Here is a 5499-nt window from a genome sequence, read left to right on the forward strand (position 1 = left end):
CTTAGATCTGGTTACTACCATAATGATTATCTCCACAGAATGTGGGTGTGTGGTCACTCTTAGCTTCATTTCTCCCCATAGACCTTACTGGCATGGGTGTCCCTACCAGGAGCTTGTGCTCCAGCCTGCATTGCCCTATGGTTCAGTAAAATTACTGGGCTCTCCCACCACGACCAGGTGGTGACCACGGGAGAGTTATTATTATTATTATTATTATTGGAAAGTTTCGTTCTTGTTGTTAATACAAAATTGTTAAAAAAAATCTTTGTAATTTGCGTAGTGAGATTATTAAGCAGCAATTTTCAAATTGCAGCCCAGTACATTCTCATTGTCGTTCGTATATATGTATGTCTTTTCGTCTATTCTTAGTTAATCTCGAGAACAAATTAGGTAGGTGAAAATCGAGACCAGATATGGAAAACTTAATTATAGGATTATTCAGAGTCAGATGGTAAATAAAAGTTCTGGAAGTTGTGAGTATGAAAGGAAATTTCATTTAAAAATACTGATTGAGCTAGTGTTTCCATATCATACCAAACAATAAGAAAAATAATAGTGACTTTCGAAAATCAGATTTGAAAAAATACAATATATAATTCTTTGCTAAATTTCCATCTCACCCTTAGAAAGGTGGGTTAGTTGGTGGACAGTATATGGATGAGCCCTATACCAGAGTCTACTCTGTTATTTTTGACTAATTGCAGATTAGATTCATTATCCAAGCCTCTAGAGAATTACATACAAGAAACAAAAGTCGTATGCTGATCTCAAGATTTTCGAGGCTACTTTAAACATAAACCTGTGTAAAACATTCTGAAAGTCAGAAAGAGAAACACAGCAAACGTGACTTTCAAATATATCTTATCTACAAGTGGTGCTAAGTTTCAGTCGCATGCTGATGAATCCTTATTTACTTTATACAAACTTGCAATCTAAACCGGAATTCACGTGATTTTTCTAAAATTAAAAGTGCATTTTGTTCAGAATATCAAAATTTACATCATTTTCCATTGCTCTAAGACGAATTTTTAGAAGATAAATGAAGTTGGTGACGAAGAAAGACGTCTTAACGCGTGCAAAATTATTTAAGAAAAACAATGAATTTGTGATTCAAAATATAAAGATTAGTGAAAATATACCTTAGATTTAATCACTGCTATCTCCATTTTTACAAATGTATTCAATTAATAAGATCTGTAATACTATAAGAAGATTAATGGGCCGAATAGAAACTCGATTGAATTGTCTGAATTATATTAACATCTAATAACGAATTATAAATCTAGATCCTTATCTAGATTTATAATATTTATTAAATAGTGCTTAAATAGAATAATACATACATAAAGATGTGCAATTTAAATATTGATTATTCAATTAGTTAATTGATAATCCAATTAATTATTAAACATTTGAAGAAGCGTGAATTATTAAATAATTGTTTCTTTATTGATAAATTTATTCAGTGGCTTAATAATTGATACAGTTAAAAGACCAACATCAGTTAGTCAATTCGAATTTATTTTTATGATTCTTAAATTCAGTTTTTCAAAGACGAATTAAGATCTACACAAATAAATTATGTAGACTTCGTATAGGATTAGAACAATTCTTATCGAATAATGTGTAATTTAGATCCTTATGGAGCCTTATGAATTTTTTCTAATTAAGTTTTGGTCCTATCGGGTTGGTATATGGTTTAATAATTTATATTAATCACATAAACTATGTGTCAATCACTAAAATATAAACTTGTTCGTTTATTAATGAACATAACACAATAATGTTTATTACATATTGTTATATGTAATAACAATTACATAACACAACAATGTTACTTAGTAATTGAGTTATGTTACAAATTGACGTTAACATAATATTTTAATCATGAAGGAAATTTTGCGAATTACGTAACCAGTTAATTTATGAATTGATAAAGAACCAATTATATTTAACAACCTTTTAAAAATTTATCTTAATCTGAAAAATTTAAATTATTCAATTTATAAACTTTTAATTATCCAATCCTACGCAAACATTACGATATACTACTTAATTGAATTTATATCTATGTATTAAATAGGAATTAAATTTTACACATAATTATTGCTCGTATAGTAGTTGTTTTTCTTCTAGAATACGAAATAAGAGTACCAAACAAAAATTTTAATTTTTTTTAAAAATCTATATAGACAATATACAATAGACTGTCAGCTCTCTTTACACTTTTAAACCCTTTGACCGATCTGCACCAAATTTTTCATTGTTATTCTCTAGGATGCTGCGAAAATTATAGGCTACCATAAAATCTCGGCATCCCATCCCTCTCCTGATTTAACCCTCCTATTAACTCCTGACTGACCCTGATCAAGTTTTTTACAGTTAATCTCTAGGATCCTGAGAAAATTGTAGGCTGCCATAAAACGCAGACATCCCACTTCTCCCCTGGTTTTATCCCCTTAACTCTTCCTGATAAACATGTTAATGGTAGGCTAAAATAACCAAACTTTCAATACAGTTCTCATTTTAACTTTACTTTGATTACATCTAGTATTTTATAAAAATTTCCTTGGGATTTTCCTAAGGACCCAAAAAACTCGCCGTACCTTTGATAATTGATGAAGTGGATAAAGAAACATTTCTACGACTTAACTCGCAATTTTATATTAAAATAAATTGTTTAACCTTAGAAAATATTCATATTTTAATCCGGATAAATTAATTTTATCTATATAACAATAAAGAAATGAATAAGAATTAAATTGAATTTATCAGAACCATTTGTTAGATCTAAAGAAGTTAATGCATATTCAAATTGTTTCCCAAGAAAGTATGACGTTATTCATTCTGATCGATTTAACAATTTAACAAATAATTTTTAAATATTTAATATAATTTTACTTTAAGATATTTATTTTTGTAGGTTGTGGTTAAAGATGCACCCCTGTTCTCAATAATTGGTATAAGTTTAAATTAATTTTATTAATCTTTTACTTTTATTTAAATATTAATTATACAAAAATAACATTAACTTGTTTATTTAATAAATTTTATTACTAATAAAATTATTTTTATAGTTAATAAAATGTTTTCATTAGTATTGATATAATTCTTAATTTTAATATATGACTGAGATTATTCTTATACATTATTGTCAATTTTGTGTTTATAATTGATTTAAATTTATCTATATTATATTTATATAAGAAAATCGGTATAAATTTTGTAATAATTTTAAAATTATGTTTCTAATATACATAAGTTTTAAAATAAATTTTATTGTTAAAGTGTTTGATCCTTGTAATTTTCAACAATCTTCAGCAATTATTATCGACTGAATTTCTACACAATTACAAAATTTCTAAACTTGATACGAATTAATTTCAATTATACCGAACCTCCAATAACGAACACCTCTAAACAGCGGCCATTTTTTCTTTTCTGTGTCTATTGTTCACAGGTTCGATTGAATATAATCAATACAAAACATATTATTTCTAAATTACAAGCAAATATTCAACACAATTTTATTTAATATAAATTTTTACAAACTATAATAATTAAAATTTAAAAATTTGATATGATTTTACTTTTAAAATTCTGTCGTTTTTTAAATATTCTTTTATAAATTAAAAAATATTTCATTATAAAATATAGTTTATCTATAATAGAATATAATTAGAAAACTTTACAATATTCCAGATAATGAATTTAGTTACATTTTAAAGAAAATATATGTGATAAATGCCTTTAAAATAATTATTTCTAAAAAAAACTTAAATCTAATATCCAATTTTTGAGTAAGAAACAGATAATTAGAAAATTAAAACATGCCTCGAATAAAATTAAGAAATTACAGGTTTTTCTTCATTTTATCCTAAATAACAGCTTCATTTTTCATCTAAAAATACATAAAAATGTACTAAAATTAATAATTTAAAAGTGTATAAATATATAATTTAGAATAATTGAAAAATAAATAAATAAATAAATTCTAGAATTATAATCTTCACCTGGATAAATTTATTGAATAATCACAAGCGATATTTAGGAATTTCACAATCGATTTAGGCTCACAAACCGTTAACAATTTGAAATTTGAAATTTCCCCTTGCGATAATTAAATAGAGTTTATTTATCCCCTGTTTATCATAAATATTCGACATATATTTTCTATGTTAACACTAAGATACAATATCTTTAAATAAACGAGAATTTTAACATGTGATAGATATTAAAGAACGCATTAAAATATTTTATGTAATAAAAATTCTCCATACATTTGCCTATACATATTTTATTTGTATGTGTATTTAATAGAGACGAATATGAAATTATTATTTTAGTCCATAATCTTAATATATTTTTTTGACACCAAGACCTGTCGCGTTTTTCCTCCGTTGTCATAACAACAGGTTTCACATGACACTCCATTTTATTGAGGTAATCATACAGATATCTTTTCTCTAATGGCTGACTTCCTTTCGTTTTTCCTCTTTCACTCAACGTCAATATCTTCAGTAGATATCTTACAAGATTGCATTACCTCTTTTGTTAACTATTAGTTAGTATAATTTAAAGATAATTTATCTTCGTTATCACATTATAAACTCATCAGCTCTAACGACAAAATTAGGCTTTTTCTACTTCAATTTTCTCTTTAAAATATACCCCTATTTTAATATTACTGTATGCAGTGGAGTATTAAAATTTCGTGTCTCTTGGCACAGATTCTTGGGATCCCATTATATTGTGTAGATGTCCCAATCTTGGATTTTAATATACAATTTCAACGGTAAAATTGCTTTGTTTTTTCAAATTTGGGGCCTCCCAGACAGAGTTTTTCTCATATAATTTTTAAAGAAATAAATAAAATATAAAATAATGTTTATAAAATATTTCCATGGATGCATTTTCATTTAAACATTTTATATATTGTTACTTGTGTATATTTTATATATAAAAATAATATTTTTTAGAACATGGACGAAACAATACGAAGTGAAATATAATTTACATACTCGTTCGTTGCGAGTGATAATTAAATATATTTTAATTTGATTTTCTAATGTTTGAACTGAAGTGATAAGCAATTAAGTTAAATTTCTGTAAATTAAAATAAATTTTATATTTAATTTTATAAATATTTTTAGCAAAAATAAAAAAAAGACGACACATGTTTGTGAAACGTAAAGGTAGTGATTAATTTTTCTAAAGGAACTATAAAGTAAATTAAATTTTATAATTTCAATGAAGGTAGGAATTGGTTCAGTTAGAAGGAAAATTTCTATTATAATTTTACAATCTACAATAATAATAATAATATTGTAAATTTAATTTAATTCTGTATCGCGAAGAAGATGAGAATTTCAATTATTCTAATTTCAAGATATTGGAAGTACTCTTGAATTAATATAAAATTAAATTAATTTGATTAAATCTATTACATATTTTATTAAATTATTACTTTATAATCAAATTTTTATAATTCTTTTATTT

This window comes from Centruroides sculpturatus, unplaced genomic scaffold (genome assembly GCF_000671375.1).
Source record: "Centruroides sculpturatus isolate CEXI.00-Female unplaced genomic scaffold, Cexi_2.0 scaffold23, whole genome shotgun sequence".
Taxonomy (NCBI): Eukaryota; Metazoa; Arthropoda; class Arachnida; order Scorpiones; family Buthidae; genus Centruroides; species Centruroides sculpturatus.